At 45.2% G+C, this 16,535-nt stretch overlaps 1 protein-coding gene across 1 annotated transcript in view; it reads left to right on the top strand.

The window, feature by feature from the left end:
- The window catches only part of LOC103190004 (arf-GAP with GTPase, ANK repeat and PH domain-containing protein 1), a gene marked incomplete at its 5' end in the record, with an annotated part of 247,658 nt that overhangs the window by 184,514 nt on the left and 46,609 nt on the right, over positions 1–16,535 (top strand).

The following is a 16,535-nucleotide window of genomic DNA, read 5'->3' as shown; positions in this document are numbered from 1 at the left end:
AGGCTGTCCATATACACCACATACTACCCGCTCTGGGTCTGCTCTGCATGGTGTTACGCTGCAGGCTGCTTTGTGATGTGCATCATAGCAGCATGTACACGTATGTCTAGTGACGGTCACACTCTGCAACACCCACGTCATGTGGTAAAGCCTGAGAATAGACTCAGCCATCAGAAGCCATTGAGCGCAGTGTGCGCAGTTCAAATGTCAGATGTGTCCTGTGACAGTGCGAACAAACCAGACTGAGACGTGCCCTCACCCCCCACCCCCACCATCCCCTCTCGGTTTGCAATCTGTGAGATAGTTTTGATTTGTTTTCATGTTAGAGTCTGTGAATTGCCTGCTTTTTGCAGCTGTCCCATTGCTGATCAGTTTGTTGNCCCCCCCAGTCACCCAGTGACCATTATAATTTGATTTCCCGATGTCACTCTCTCGCACTGAGAGCTGGATTGTTGTCTGTCTGTGTATCAGCATCTTTTCACATCCGTAACTGTTTTGTACTTTAAACCACTCATCTCTCACCCGGCTGCCGTGGGAATGAGTGCGGCGCACAGTACTTCAACTGCAACCGCAACGCTTCGCAATTTGTGTGCTTGTCGTTTTTGGTGCTTGACTAGAACGAGTAGATCCATCCATCGGTGGGTGTAGAGAGCAGGGATCAGAGATTAAGGCTGAGAATGGGGGGTGCAAGTGGGTGATGGTGGGGGGTTTAAAGGGTTAAAGCCAACTATGGATTTTTTTTGTCAGCCGGGTGTCTGACACTTGTGGAAACCCATCACCGTGCTTAAGAGTATCCAAACCCAACAGAATTCCATGCATCGCACCTACACATGTGGAGTTCTGTAGCTTAGAGCATTTGCAGGGCAGGGCGAAACATTGCGCAAGTTTCCTTACTCCCCACGCCTCTATTTACCTAGCAGTAGGTAGGAATATGGTTGTTAGTCGACTGGCGGATCGCTTTTCTGTGGGTAATAATCCATTCAAAAATAAAAAATAATAATAATTTGGTCACTCAATCCATGACTGTTTGTGGGACGCTGCTGTGCGCAATTGGCTTCTGCGTTTCACCCACAAAATATATACAGTCAATTCACTTTGCAGTATATTCTGTGAAGCACTTTGAGACGTCTCGAAGACGTGATAAGGATAAGGCGCTATATCAAATGCGAGGATTATTATTGTTATATTATTGTTATCATAAAGTAGAACTTTCTTTATCAGTAATGTACAGAATCCCCAGATCATACCTCTGACAATACCAATCAATCCTATCATTTTGTCTGCTCTCTGAATGGCTTGTCTTTCTTTCAGTTGCTTGTGATAAATTAGTCTTTGCTGTTCAGCCCTGTTCTCCCTGCATCGCCCACTCTGTCTCACAATTACCCTCTACACCCTCTTATTGTACAATGCAATATTTACAGATACTGAGGTGTAATTTGCGGATGTTCGCAGTTTGAGTGCCTTGGAGTTTCTGAATCACAAATAGCAGTTCCTGGTAACTGGGAGGTGGGATCCTGGGGTTCTCCAGATGTGCTTCTGGTTACTTCAGGAGCCACTATTTGTGATTTTAGATGTGTATGAGAGGACCTGGGTTTCCCCTCTACAATGGACTGAGATGATAATTAGCAATGATAGGGTAAAAGGCAAGCGAGGAAGCCAGTACTGTGTGACATTTATACTATGTGGGAGGCACTGTATAAAGCAATTTGTAGTTTCTACAACTGCACAGAGTTTATCACAATACATCTTAACTTTGCAACTGTACGAGTTACCGTTTGCTCAGTAGGGTCAGATAGCTGTGATTCCGGCCTACAGTGGGGTATCAGGGCTGAGCAGCTTCATACTGGAGTCCTATAGCTTAGGGGTTAGCAAGTGAGAGGACTTGGGTTTGATTCCCGGACAGGGCGAAACCTTAGGCAAGTTTCCTTACTCCACATGCCACTGTTTACCAGCAGTAATTAGGAACTCGGTTGTTAGTTGATTGGCGGATCACTTTCCGGGGATAATAATCCCTTCAAAAGAAAAGTGGTCACTCAATCTACAACTGTTTGTGGGACGCTGCTGTGTATAATTGGCTGTCGTGTTTTGCCCACAAAATACATAGTCAATTCACTTTACAGTATATTCTGTGAAGTGCTTTGAGACGTCTCAACAACCTGCTAAGGGTCTATATCAAATACAAGGATTATTATTATTAAGAAAATTCCACAATCCAACCTTCCTCTGTGTAAAGTAATGTTCGTTGTGTGTGCCCTCTTGTCATCAGTAGAAATAATCTATAACTGTCCTTGACATCTAGTTTATATTTCTATTTTCTTCTCTGCTCTTACGATCTCCCCACCCCCCACCCCCCCAGCCCCTGGTCCCACTCCTCACAGAGACACAGTTTTTCTTGCGCGGTTTAGAGATTAAAACCACAACAAAGCTTTGATGGGAAAAGACGTGAAAGTGGGTCCTTACACTGCAAGTACCACACGTGTTGCTGGAGCGCTTCAAACTATGAAATGTGCAGTTGTGACGTTTGACGCCTCTCTTTCGCCCACAAAATACACAGTCACTACACTTTACTGTATATCCATCCTGTGAAGCACTTTGAGACGTCTCGAAGACGTGATAAGGCGCTATATCAAATGCAAGGATTATTATTATTAAAGTCAAGGTAATGGTCTCACCCAGCTACCGTTTCTCAAAACAATAAACTTCCAAACTGCCGAGGGCAGCCACTGGACTGATTTTGATGGTGGGTTTAAGAGCTGGACATCCACACCTCTTCTCCTCAGGAGCCATTCTGCTTGACCAGTTCGTGCTTGCAGCTTAGTGGTTAGAGCACTCGCCTCGCAAGCGAGAGGACTCAGCTTCGATTCCCAGACAGGGCGAAGCTTTAGGCAAGTTTCCTTACTCCACATGCCTCTGTTTACCTAGCAGTAAATAGGAACCTGGTTGTTAGTCGACTGGCAGATCACTTTCTGGGGTTAATAATCCCTTAATAATAAATAATAATAATTTGGTCACTCAATCCACGACTGTATGTGGAACACTGCTGTGGCTGTTGTGTTTCGCCTTTACAGTGTATTCTGTGAAGCACTTTGAGACGTCTCAATGATGTCATAAGGTGCTATATCAAATGTAAGGATCATTGTTATAATTTATTACGTTATTACTGGTTGCACACCGCTCCGAACCTCATACTGTGATTTTAATATTGCAGTTGTAACAGCTTGCAAACTGCTTCAAGACGTTGTGTCAGGGCAGTCACTCTGTGCTTCAGGAGACAATTGTCAGATAGTCCGGACAATGACTCGCTTCAGTGGCTGTGGCTTGCTGCTCTCCATCCATCCTGTTGTTGTCACATAATCGCACTCATTTTTCAGTCGGTTTTGCTGCATTTTAATGTTTTTTGTTGACGAGAGGCCATGCCGCTGACTGCCGGAGGTCTGAACCCTGTCAATGAGGCAGAGTGTCCGCTGGCTTTGCTTGCTCTCCGTATGGTGCGCTGTTTGTGGTTCTGTGGTCGTCATTAAAGATCTTCCATGTAATAGTGACCTCCTATCAGCAAAGAGTGATAGAGGGCGAGTAACGCTTTCATTAACCTGACACCCACCCTTTGTCACGTTTGTTGCTGTTTCTGCTTTGAGACCATTATTGGAGCAAGGGATGGTGGAGGGAGGCATGAATGTAGAGTTAGAGAGCGCGAGCGTGGGATGAGCAGTTCAGTTAAATGCAGGGGGGGTGGTTGGAGGAGGATTCAGATCTGAAATGGTAAATTTGCTGCGGATGGGTAAACCAGTGAAAGTTTGGAAGAGTTGGACATGAACCAGGTGTTTTGAGTTTTAAGGGGATTAACTGGGGAATGTGGTGGAGTAGACAGAGCAAGGCTGGGATTGGGAGTGTGGGTTAGCAGTGAGCAACTTGGATTGCAGATGACTTGGGGTTTGAAGCGAAAGCTGGTTAGAAGAGACATTGATGGGTAGAATAGTGGATGGGTGCAGGATCCGAATAGAAAGTGTCATGTGGGACCTAGAGATAGTCCTCAAATGAAATTACAATGTGGGGAGGGCTGAGGTGAGGACAAAAGGATGATGTGTTCTGGGAGGAGAGCAGTGAGTTGGCAGCTGGGGTATCCTAGTGACGGGATTGGGCAACAAGTTAGAAAAGGGAAAGGCAAGAGTTAGGAGATGAAACAATGAGGTAGTGGTGTGTAGAGGAGGGTGATGGATTGGGAAATGGGGTGCAGAGCGGAGGGTGGATTGGGAGATGGGGTGTAGAGGGGAGGGTGATGGATTGGGAGTGTGGAGTTGGTGGGTTGGTAGAGTGGAGGGTAATGGATAAGTGATGGGGTGCAGAGGGGAGGGGAGAATTGGGAGATGGGTTTGCAGTGACGAGGGATAGACAAGGAGATGAGGTGTAGAATGAAGGGCAGCACAGCTGATTGGGAAGTTTGTCTGGAGACTTCAGTTGTGAAATGATGGAGAGTTGGGAGATGGGGGTGAATAGGGTGGGAGCTGGGCTATAGAATGGAGGAAGGAGGTTGATGTTGAGCTTTAAGGATGGGGTAATGAGTTGTTGGGATTTGGGCTAAAGGGTAGAGGATGGAAGTGAAGGACCGAGGGAGATGCATGACAGCAAGTGGTGTGAGGCGAGTGAGGAGGTGAAGCACCCTCGAGTCATGCCTACGGCTGTAATGAAGCTTTCACGTCGCTTTGATGCCTATAATTCTGATCTGGAGATTATCCTCACTCTTATTTATTCAAATCTACAGGCACTATTTTTGCTGTCACAGCTTTGAGCTACTGTGTACAGTATTCTTCCCAAGCTGAAAACAGAGACCAAACATTTCAGTGTTGGAAACATTGAAAGCATCGAAACATGACTGGAAAGTTCTTACAGCTCTGGTTCTGAGAGTAACACTGGGTAAATCTCATCTTCACCAGGAAACAGGCAACTCAGCTCCTTCAGTGCTTAGCCAGCTTACATCACCAGGCAGTATGTGCTCTTCCATCATTGATTTGAGGAACATTGCTTTCCCATCTCTCCCGCTCCACATTGTTTCCATGTAGGCTGAGTTGGCCACTGAGTGCTACCGCTCATCCTTGTTGCCTGAGCATCTCCTGAGCTTTGCAGAGCCAGCCCAGCTCAGTCACATCTGCAAGTGCAGGGTTCAGGCAAAGCTAATGTTATGCATGACCAAAGGTGTGATATAGAATGTGATTTCTGTTCCCCTCAGTAGCCACTCTCCTAGTCCAGCGTCTGACACGCACAGCAAAGGGCAGGAGACAGAGAAATGAGCAAATCACTAAGTGGAGTCCTGTAGAGTATTGGTTAGAGCACTCGCCTTGCAAGCGAGAGGGCCCTGTTTCGATTCCCATGCTGGGTAAAACCTTAGGCAAGTTTGTTTAGTCCACACACCTCTGTTTACCTAGCAGTAAGTAGGAACCCGGTTGTTAGTTGAATGGTGGATTAAATTTGGAGGCAAATCGCTTTTCCAGGGGTAATAATCCCTTAAAAAAAAATTATAATAATTTGGTCACTCAATCCACGATTGTTTGTAGGACACTGCTAAGTCGTGTTTCGCCCACAAAATATAGTCAATTCACTTTACAGTGTATTCTGTGAAGCACTTTGAGACGTCTCGAAGACGTGATAAGGCGCTATATCAAATGCAAGATTTATTATATTAATATACAAGCTCGTGCCCAACAGTTAGCTGGAAGTAGGTGCCCTGCCTACAGCTTCAATTCTTTGATCTACCTTTTGATCAGTGCTTTGATCTAGCAAAGGGAGTTTCTCCCTCCCTGTGTCCTGGCCATCAATCTCTCCCCCGCCCCCCCCCCCCTCCACATATAAAACATTGGTCATTCACCTCCTTTCTGCTTATGGGTCGTTGCTATACTCAAATTGGCTGCTGCGTTCACCAACAAAATACACAGTCACTCCACTCTAGTAAACATTGTGTGAAACACTTTGAGACAACAGTAGCAACCTTCACTTACACAGTGCCCTTTACGTGGGGTAGCTTCTCAGAGCACCTAACACTGGCGGAGCCTGATGTCAAGCCGGGGGGAGGGAGTGAGATGACCGTAAGCACAAGTGTTGACGTGATAAGTCGCTGTATCAAATGCAAGTATTGTTCCTACTTATTGTTTCCTACATCGCACTTCGGGCCTTTCTTTGAGGAGGGTGTTAGGAAAAATGTTAAGGTATCGGCAGGTCCTTCTCTCTCACGCCCCCTAACCCCCCCCCCCCCCCCCCCCGCCCCCCAACCTTTTTCTATCTTCCTTTTTCAAATATTTGTCATTTAAAAACTCATGGATTTTGCTTGAACCAACGTTTGTGGCTGGGTATTCCACATCCGAGTCATTCTCTGTTTAAGGGAACAGTTCTGCTAGCCTCCCTATAAGCACATAGGAATTTGCTGGCGAAAGACGACCTAGATCCATCCAGTTCGCCTTCCACCATCCTGGCAGTTGCTCGTGTCCCAAACTATATACTGTATCCTGAGATATTATTTTCTAACAGAAAGCCATCTAATTTGTTCTTGAAACAAACCACACTTTCTGCTTCCATCATCTCCCCTGGGACCCTGTTCTTAAATTGTATTTATTATTTTTTAATAATGATCCTTACATTTGGTATAGCACCAACCACATCAGGAGGACGTTTCATGGGATTTACTGTAAATTTGTGTGTTTTTGGACGCCCTCTAGTTTCCAACTCACTGACCATTGGAAATAGTTCTGCCCTATGTACCATACCAGAGACCCACATCATTTTGAACACCTCTATTAGGTCTTTCAAATTTCTCTGCTGCAGTCAAAGCAGAACCAGTTTCTCTTGTCTCCTCATCCCTGATATCATCTCAGTGACTCTGCTCAGTACTCTCTCTGTGGCCCTAAAATCCTTTGTAAAGTGGGGCAGGGCATGATACTGGTGGTGAAAACCCTGCTTTGTGTGTCAAAGCCCTGCATTAGGAGAGCAAAGGTTACTGAGGTGGGAAATCACTGCCTTAATGTCCCCCAAAGCATGGTTGCCTCGGAGCGAGTTTGTCTGAATTTATGGTTTGAAATTAAGAACGACCGTCTAACCAGCCTAAGGAGGGGAGTTAAGTTGGTTGCTCACTCTCTCAATACAGTACTAGGCAGAAGGACTCTTCTGTGGCACTTGGGTGAAGGCATCTGCCTTGCAGTGGAAGGAACGGACCGCATTATCACTGCGTCCGGCAGCCTGCGATCGCATGTTGTGCCGGGCGCAAAGGAGACCCGAGTCCTTGCAGAAAACCCACTTGGGCCTCACGACTCGCACATTTCATCCGGCAACGTTTCCAGTCATCGCTGACGCGGTTTCTTGTTGATCATCTTCCTTATTCCAGAGAATATAACGCGATCGAATTGAATCTATGAATCGTTGCATCACTATATATACACACATATATATATATATACATCAATATATATATAAAACAAAACTGATCTGAATGTAAGTTGCGTCCATATGGCCGTCTTGATGTGCTTGGTAATCCTGTAAGCCTTGTCCAACGTGAGAGGAACTGCCCTCGGCTAATATTGCATCCTTTCTGTATTTCTCTTGTTGTAAAAGAAATAAAATCCTACCTGATCAAATAAAATGTCACAAAAAAAAGCAATGGGATTCCTGGAAGAGAGAGACAGTCCCACAATCCTCATGTAAAGTCATTCACTTGTGATTTATGGATTTTTTTTTGTGTGTGGACTATTATTTGAAGGGATTTGGCATTTTGGGAGCAGCCTGGAAGGGAGTGAGATAGGAAGGATGAGTAAAGAGGCTGATGTATATGATGTTTGAGGCAACAACACTGAAACAGGAGTTCAGGACTAAAGCACATGGGGTGAGGGAGGGAAGTAATTGCAGCCCAGAGAAGCTGGGAGTAGATGGGGCATTGTGTAAAGGGAGAGAACTTAAATCCTGTCGACCAGTGACGGGAGAAGAAAACCTAGCAAGATGTTTTTCTCAAGAGTGTTGAAGGAGGTTTGTTGGCAAGCTGGCTGTGTGAGTTAGTATGTGTTGCTATTTGACACAGCATGTTCAAGACTGGAGGAGAGGATATTAAGAGGCCTGCCTGAATAAGACGAGACTCTTAAAACTAGCTGTGTCCCATGTATTAACCGGTCTGTCAAAACAGTAACGTAGAAAAAGAACTTGCATTTTTATATCACCTTTATCATGTTGAAAGTTTGCTCCAACTCTCTGGAACTCCCTCCCTCCCTCCCTAAATCTATTTCTTTGACTCCATCTTTGGCCGCCTCTCTCCCAGTTTGGACTCTCACTCTGCCTTTTTCTACACATCGTATAAGTCAAAGCCTTTGTTGTAATTATTAAGTGTAGTGACTATTTTGCAGGCAAACATGGCAGCCATTGTATGCACAGAACAGTCCCACAAACATCCATGAAGTGAGTGAGCGATGAATTTACTTGCAGAACTGTTGGCCAGGACACAAAGAGAAGCTCTTCTCATTCCTGATAATCTCCCGAGATCTTTGACATTCACCTGAACAGGCAGAACATTCCCTTCACAAGCAGAAACCCTGGTTTTAACTGTTAGAGGGGGGTCACTGCTGACAGTGCAGCACTCCCTCCAGTACTGTACAGAACATCAGCCTGGATACTGAGCTCAAGTCCCAATATAAGGCTTTCAACCACAACAGTTTGATCAGAGGCGAGAGTGCGACTGACTGAGCCAAGCTGAGCTCCGTATTGACTAGTGAAGTAATGCTAAAGGGTACTGTAGTTTCATCCCAATACGGAAATAACAACAAAATTACATTTGTATAAGCTTAATTCTCTCTATCTGTTTACTCCCATTCCCTTGTTTGTCTTTAGGTCTCTTCCCTCTCAGCCCGGCATTTTAAACTTGTTACTGAATCCCTTATAACTGAATTGTGGAGTCCTGTAACTTTGGGGTTAGAGCCCTCGCCTCGCAAGCCAGAGGACTTGGGCTTGATTCCTGGGCAGGGCAAAATGATAGACAAGTTTCCTTATTCCACACGCCTCTGTTTACCCAGCAGTAAGTAGGAACCCAGTTGTTAGTCGATTGGCGGATCGTTTTCCAGGGGTAATAATCCTTTCAAATATAAATTAATTCATTTAAAAAAATAATAATTTGGTCACTCAATCCACGACTGTTTGTGGGACGCTGCTGTGCGCAATTGGCTGCCACGTTTCGCTCACAAAGTATACAGTCAATTCACTTTACAGTGTATTCAGCGAAGTGCTTTGAGACGTCTCAAAGATGTGATAAGGTACTATATCAAATACAAGGATTATTATTATTATTATCCCACTTCTCTTATCTGTAGCCTGTGAAGGAATGAGCTGTTTGCTGGTCACCAGCGGGTGGTGCTATGCATTGTTAGTCACTTAGTCATGGAGTACCTGCAGTTTCACTAGAAACAGAAATAAAAGTATTCAAGTACCTTCTCCCTATCCGCCCTCTCATTCACTGACACACAGTTTAAATCTCATATGAAATGTCATGCTAAATGTTAATAATAATAATCCTTGCATTTGATATAGCGCCTTATGTCATTGTGGTGACCAGAGCTGGATGCAGCGTCTAAGTGCGGTCTGATCATAGCATTATACAGTATAGCTTGAGTATGATGTCCTGGGATGTGAGCTGTAGTGATTTGGCAATGTAGCCCTTGTTTATTGCTGCCTCACACTGTCTTGATACGGGAGACAATGAGTCACAAACATACCTCAGTCTCTCAGCCTCTCACTTGGCAAGTTCTATCGCAGCTTTGGTTCTATCTACAGAGAAAGTCCCCAAGACCACAATCCCTCACCATGCAGTCGGGCAGTGGTGAAATGTGACAGCTCTAGTTTGTGAATGAGAAACCATAGAAAGGCTACCCCAGTGAATCAGCTTTAAGACCTTTGTCCTGACCTTCAAACCCTTTCCCAACCTTGCCCGTCCCCATCCTGCAATTCCCATTCCCACCCTTATGCCATCCTCTCTTCTGACTCCAGTCTAATGCCCACCCTCTCTCCCTCGGTGTCCTTCCGAGCCTTCAGCCACTATATCCCCAGCACTTTGGAGCTTCCCCGCCCCCCCACCCAATCCTTTGGGTTTTCTCCTCTCCTCACCTTGAAAACCTACCTAAAAAGTCTCTTGAGATATCACCTCCTTCTCACCCTGGGTCACAGTCAATTCACTTTACAGTATATTCTGTGAAGCGTTTTGAGGTGATAAGGCCCTATATCAGATGCAAAGATTATTATTATCCCATGTGAATCGCTATGGGAAGAGACATTGATCCAACATGTGTGTGTTTTTGTGGGTGTCTGTGTGTGCGTGTGTGTGTGTGTGTGTGTGTGTGTGTGTCTGTGAGTAAGCTCTTTAAAGCATTACCGTTGTGTAAGTGCAAGTTGATTATACTCTACCACAGGAGGCTGTCATTTGGATTTGAGGGGAAGGATTTTCACATGATTCTAGACCTTTTATAAAGATTGTTGCGCTTCTATGGATGAGCTGCCTGTGGGTGTGTTACGGGGAAGATGGGTGTTTTCTGTGGCGTGTTCTGCTGCTGTGAGCTCTTACAGTGCTGCAGGGCACTCGGGGGTTTGTATTGGAAGTAAACAGATTGAGAGCGTTTCTGGCCTCTCCAGCAGAGGCCGCGAGCACATTGCACACAAGATGCCTCCTTTGCCTCCTCTCTACACATTGCGTTTCTCTGTGTATCAGTCACAAAAGTTACCAGGAGACAATTAGCGAAATATTAATGGATTATTAATTTAACAAGCATGACTAGGAACACAGCTGTGCATGTGGAACATAATTAAGTGTATAATTAGGGCAAAAATGAGAGAGTTAAGTGCTGAAACTCATCAGCGTGTAATTCACGAAACAGAAGCACGTGGCAGTTCATCGCCAGTGCTCAAGCTGTGTTAAGGGGTGCACTCTGTGAGAGCAGGGGTTATATATAACACCGAGTGTCTGTGTGCGCGTGTCTGTGTGTGCGAGTGTCTGTGAGTGCGGATGTCTGTTGTGCCTGTACCTGACTGTGTCCGTGTGTGTCTGTATGTGTATGTGTGCGCATGTGTATGTGTGAGCACGCTTGTGTCCGTGTGTGTGGGGTGTGCATGTGTATGTCTGTGTGCGCGTGTGTCCGTGTGTGTGTGTCTGTGCTCATGTGTCTGTATGTGTGTGCGTGTGTGAATGTGTGTGTGTGTCTACGTGTAAGTGCTCTGAGACATTACCTGACATGAAGGGTACTATATAAATGCCAGTTGTTATGTGAGAGAGAGAGAGGTGAAGAATCTTGGATTGACAGATTGGGATTTAAAACAGTATCAGTTTGGCTCAGAGGTAACACTTCTGCCCGTGTCAGAGGTTGTGGGTTTAACCATTTCACGGTCTCCTCCAGCCCTTATTTCCCTGCTCGTATCCTCTGCTCAGTCAACTCTTATTTGTTCCTCATTCCCTCTGTTGCACAAGTATTATTGGTTGAGCTTCACCACTATGTCCCCACAATCTGGAACTCTCTTAATCTCTCTCTAACTGTGCCTTTGGTCACCAAACTGCCCTTCTTCGCCTCGCTGTTTAGTGCTCCTATGGTCTTTGTGAGGCGCTTTGAGATGATTGTCACATGTAAAAGGTACTGTATGTGTGCAAGTTGTGCAAACATCGAATGGACAATGGGTTTGGTGGCTTAATGACAAAGCTGGCGATGCCGCTCACACTGGGAGGGGTACACAGGCACATATTATAGTGCTTTCCAATCATGCATTCACTTTGTAAGAATGGTTAGTGCTGTATAAATGACATGTCTGGGTGCTTTTCCGGGGAATTGCTGTAGTCAGAGTGTGGATGAATGCTTGGAGTGATTAAGACAGAGTGAGAAGGATTTATTTTGACGTCTTTGCCCCTCTTGTCTAAGGTGCAGTTTTAGGAGGAAAGAATGTGTGTTTTTATAGCACTTTATGTCAGAATATCTCAAACTTGCTTCACAGGTAATTAGCATTGAGTGGAGTGACTTTTTTGTCGGCAAACACAGTAGACGTCATGACCATCATGACGTGACTGAGCAATGAATCTGGAGAATTGTTGGCCAGGACACCGGGAGGAATTCCCTTTTCTCTTTTAATAATGTCTCAGGCTCTTTAGTGTCCACCTCAAGAGTCAGACAGAAGCTTGGTTTAAAGTCTCTTCCAAAGGATGGCATCTCTGATGATGCAGTATTTGTATTGTCGCCCCCAGGACTGCATTGGAGTGTCAGTCTAGGCTATAAACTCTCAGTTCCCAATGTATGTACTCAACCCCCCCCCCCCCCCAATCTTTCAATGATCTCGAGGCTAGCATGCTCCCAAAGTCTGTTTGCCTTTATTAGTTAGGCCTCAGTTGCAGTATGGTGTCATGTTCTGGGCACCCCAGTTTAGACAGGTTGTCAGGGTTATGTGCAAAGGGGATTTTTAGGAGTCCTGTAGCTCAGTGGTTAGAGCACTCGCCTTGCAAGCGAGAAATCTGTGTTCGATTCCCGGCAGGGCGAAACCTTGGGCACGTTTCCTTACTCCACATGCCTGATAATAATCCCACAAGAAAAAAAACAGTAATAATTTAGTCACTCAATCCACGACTGTTTGTGGGACGCTACTGTGTGCAATTGGCTGCTGCGTTTTACCCACAAAGTATACAGTCAATTCACTTTACAGTATATTCTGTAGAAGACGTGAAAAGCCGCAAATCAAATGCAAGGATTATTATTATTATTCACCGGGTGATACCAAGGACCAGAGGTTTCACATATGAGAAGACACTGGAGAAACTAGGGCTGTTTTTCGCTAGAAAAAGAGGGTTAGGAAGAGACCTGCTGGGGGGCTCAAAATGATAGAAGGTTTGACAAGGTAAATAGGAAGAAGCTACAGTTATCTCCTGACAACTCCAAGCCCAAAAGGCCCAGTGACTCGCTATCAGGAGTGGTGAGTTAGGCGTGTATATAAATACGTGAATAAATGTGGCCGGGATATTGACAGTATCATGTATAAGTGGTAGTGACAAGATAAGCCAGGGTCAAGTTATCAGGAGTTTAATGTATTTCCACTGGTTGGTGAGTCAGTAACTAGAGGATATCGATTTAAGATATCAAAATAACAAAGGGACAGGTTAGGAGAACCTCTTTATACACAGGCAGGGTTAGGGTTCGGACAGGCAGGGTTAGGGTTCGGACAGGTAGGGTTAGGGTTCGGACAGGTAGGGTTAGGGTTAGGACAGGCAGAGAGGGTTTTTAGGCTGAGGAATACCCAACAAGAAAAATTGGTTGAAGCTGAATCCGTGACAGCTTTTAAAGGAGATTTGAACAAATATTTGAATCAGTGAGTGTGTGCAGGTCGCAGGCAGCAACCGCAACTACTTTAACCTCTTTAGTCACTGCCTGTGGTGGCACTCTGTGGTTCTGTGTGATAGGGGCAGTGTCAGTGATGTACAGAAATCCTTATGTGCAGTGGAGTGACGATTAGCTCATATTCTGGGTATACTTTGAGCACACATCTGTTTGGAGAGCTTTATACAGGGCAGTTTGTTGCATTAAACTGAGTGCCGTGTGACGGAAGGTGCTGTAAGAGAAACTGTTTCCTCTGGCGGGTGGGTCGGTAACCAGATAATAGTAATAATAATGACACAGATTTAAGATAATTGGCAAAAGAAGCAGAGAGATGTTATGGTCTGAATGCACTGCCTGAAAGGAGGTCGAAATAGATTTGATAGTAGTTTTCAAAAGGGAATTAGATAGGTACTTGAAAAGGAAAAAAAAGGTAAGAGCAGAGGAGTGGGACCAGTTGGTGGCTCTTTCAAAGCACAGGCATGATGGGCAGAATGGCCTCCTTCTGTGCTGTAAGATTCTATGTGAAGGTGTTTGCAATAGTCAGGTTACCTGCTCCTAGTTACATCGAGTGAGATGATCATTCACAAACATTTGTTACGTGCTCCTAACTCCTCGTTGCTTCGGTTTGGGATGATTGATAAGCCTTGGTTGCGTTTGCTAAAGCCTATTTTTGTAACGTGTTTTGAAGTCGGTCACTTCTCATGATGTTGTGTCAACGTCCGTTTGATGCACCGTGACTTATATTGCCTCGTGCTGAATGAGCCTGAACCATTCTGAATATAACCCACTAAATAAAACTCTCTTCACACTCGCATTCTCACTGTGTCGTTTTTCATAACACTTTAAGCTCTTGACAGCTTCTACTGATCTGCTTTCAGTGGGCGGCATTTTCAGGCTTCCCGCTTTTCCGGTTATATCCTGCAGGCAATGTGGGACAATTAGTCTTATTGCTGTGAGCTGGTCAAGGAGATCACAGGAGAGGCTCAGATCAACCTTCAGCAGTAAGTAGGTACTTGGTTGTTAGTTGATTGGCAGAACGCTTTCCCGGGGTAATATTCCTTCAAAAACAAATTGGTCATTCAATCCATGACTGTTTGTAGGACACTGCTGTGTGCAATTGGCTGCTGCAAATCGCCCACAAAGTACTCAGTCAACATACATTACAGTGTATTCTGTGAAACCTTTGAGATGTCTCAACAATGTAATAAGGTGCTATATCAAATGAAAGGATTATTGTTAGTATTATTGCTAGATTTCACCCTTCTCATTACAGCATCGAGTGTGTCCAACCTCAACCCCTTCCTGGTCACCCCATTTGCAGCCTTTAATTCCCCTCTTGTGTAAAGAAATCCTTCCTGGTGGCAATCCTGGAATGGCCCCTCATAACCCTCTACCCCACAACCTGTACTCTTGTGCTTCTCAATGTATTGTTCTGGGTTTATTTTAAGAGGCAATTGGGTAGATGTTTGAAGGAAAGATATAAAAAAGACAGAGAAAGGCAGTGGAGTGTGAATGAATGGATTAGCTCTCACGGAGAGCCAGCGCAGAATGATAGACTGAATTTTTTCTCTCACCATTTTCTCCCACAAAATACACAGTGAATCCACTTTACAATATGTCCTGTGAAGCGTTTTGAGACGTCTCAGAGATGTGATAAGGTGCTACATCAAATACAAGGATTATTATTGTAAAATTTTATTCTATTTTCTCAATCGTTATAGCATCTTAATGAACTCCTTACACACCCCTGTTCGCCTCTTTCCCCCCACCGCCCAGTCTCTCGTTTTGCCTGCCCCCTACCCACAACCCCTCACCCTTGGCCCCTCGCTTCTTCCCCTGTCCCCAGCCCCACACCCCTTCCCTGGCTTCTTGCACATTTCCCCCCTCCCCAGCACCTCGCCCACCCTCATCTGGGGCTGAGGCAGGTGGGGTGGGGGATTGTGAATAATAATAATCCTTGCATTAGATACAATGCCTTATCACACCTTCGAGACGTCTCAAAGCGCTTCACAAAATATACTGTGAAGTGATTGACTGTATATATTTTGTGGGTGAAACGCGGCAGCCAATTGCGCACAGCAGCGTCCCCACAAACAGTCATGGAGTATGTAACCAAATTCTTAATTTTTTTTTGGAGGGATTATTATCCCCGGAAAAGCAATCCACCAATCGCCTAACAAGCGAATTCCTATTTACTGCTAGAGGTGCGTGGAGTAAGGAAACTTGCCTAAGGTTTCGCCCTGCCCGATAATCAAACCCAGGCCCTCTCGCTTGCTACTCCACAGGACTCCATGTCCTACTCTACATGACTCCATGAATGTAATGTCTGTCGTGTGTTCCTCATGTTGCTGCCCCGTTGAGACTGAATCCTTCCTTGTGGGGGGATTCCCGGCCACTATAGGGGAGCAGTAAAAGCGTAACACTTACAGCAAACTCCCTCCGTGTCAGGATGGCACGTCTCCCCTGGGAATCGATGATTTGTATGTATTGCCGGAAATAACAGCACATGTTAATTTTCTTTTTGATTGATGCAAGTTTTTCCTCCCCCTCTCCAGGGATTTGGCTGAGAGACTTAAGTTTTAATTGAGCACCAAATTAGCAGCACTAGCCTTGATAATTAAAGCCTGACAAGTTATCTGCTCCGATCTGAAAAATTGTTTCTCACAAACTGCATCAGCGTGTTCAGAGAGTGCACAGGGAGCCACCAGAGCAGTGCTGTGAGGGAACAATGGGGGTCAGAAGAGAACATCATGACATACGTTCACTTCAAAATATTGTATTTGGGCATCTTGGCTCCGCCAGTCGTCCTCCCACCCCTGGGCCAGAAGATTGTGGTTTTTATCCCAAAGTGGAGTCCTGTAGTGTATTGGTTAGAGCGCTTACCTCGCAAGTGAAAGGTCCCGGGTTTGATTCCCATGCAGGGTGAAACCTTAGGCAAGTTTCCGTACTTCACACGCCTCTGTTTACCTAGTAAGGTACCGTTGTTATTCGAGTGGTGGATCGCTTTCCAACGATAATAATCCCTTCAACAAAAAAAATAATTTGGTGACTCAGTCCATGGCTGTTTTAATTGAGCACCAAATTAGCAGCACTAGCTGCTGTGTGCAATTGGCTGCAACAACAACAACTTGCACTTATACAGCACCCTCCCTGTAGCGTCTCAGAGCGCTTAACAGTGGCGGA

This window comes from Callorhinchus milii, unplaced genomic scaffold (genome assembly GCF_018977255.1).
Source record: "Callorhinchus milii isolate IMCB2004 unplaced genomic scaffold, IMCB_Cmil_1.0 Scaffold2, whole genome shotgun sequence".
NCBI lineage: Eukaryota > Metazoa > Chordata > Chondrichthyes > Chimaeriformes > Callorhinchidae > Callorhinchus > Callorhinchus milii.
The sequence above is the reverse complement of the archived record's forward strand: the minus strand, read 5'-3'. Positions and strand labels throughout refer to the sequence as shown.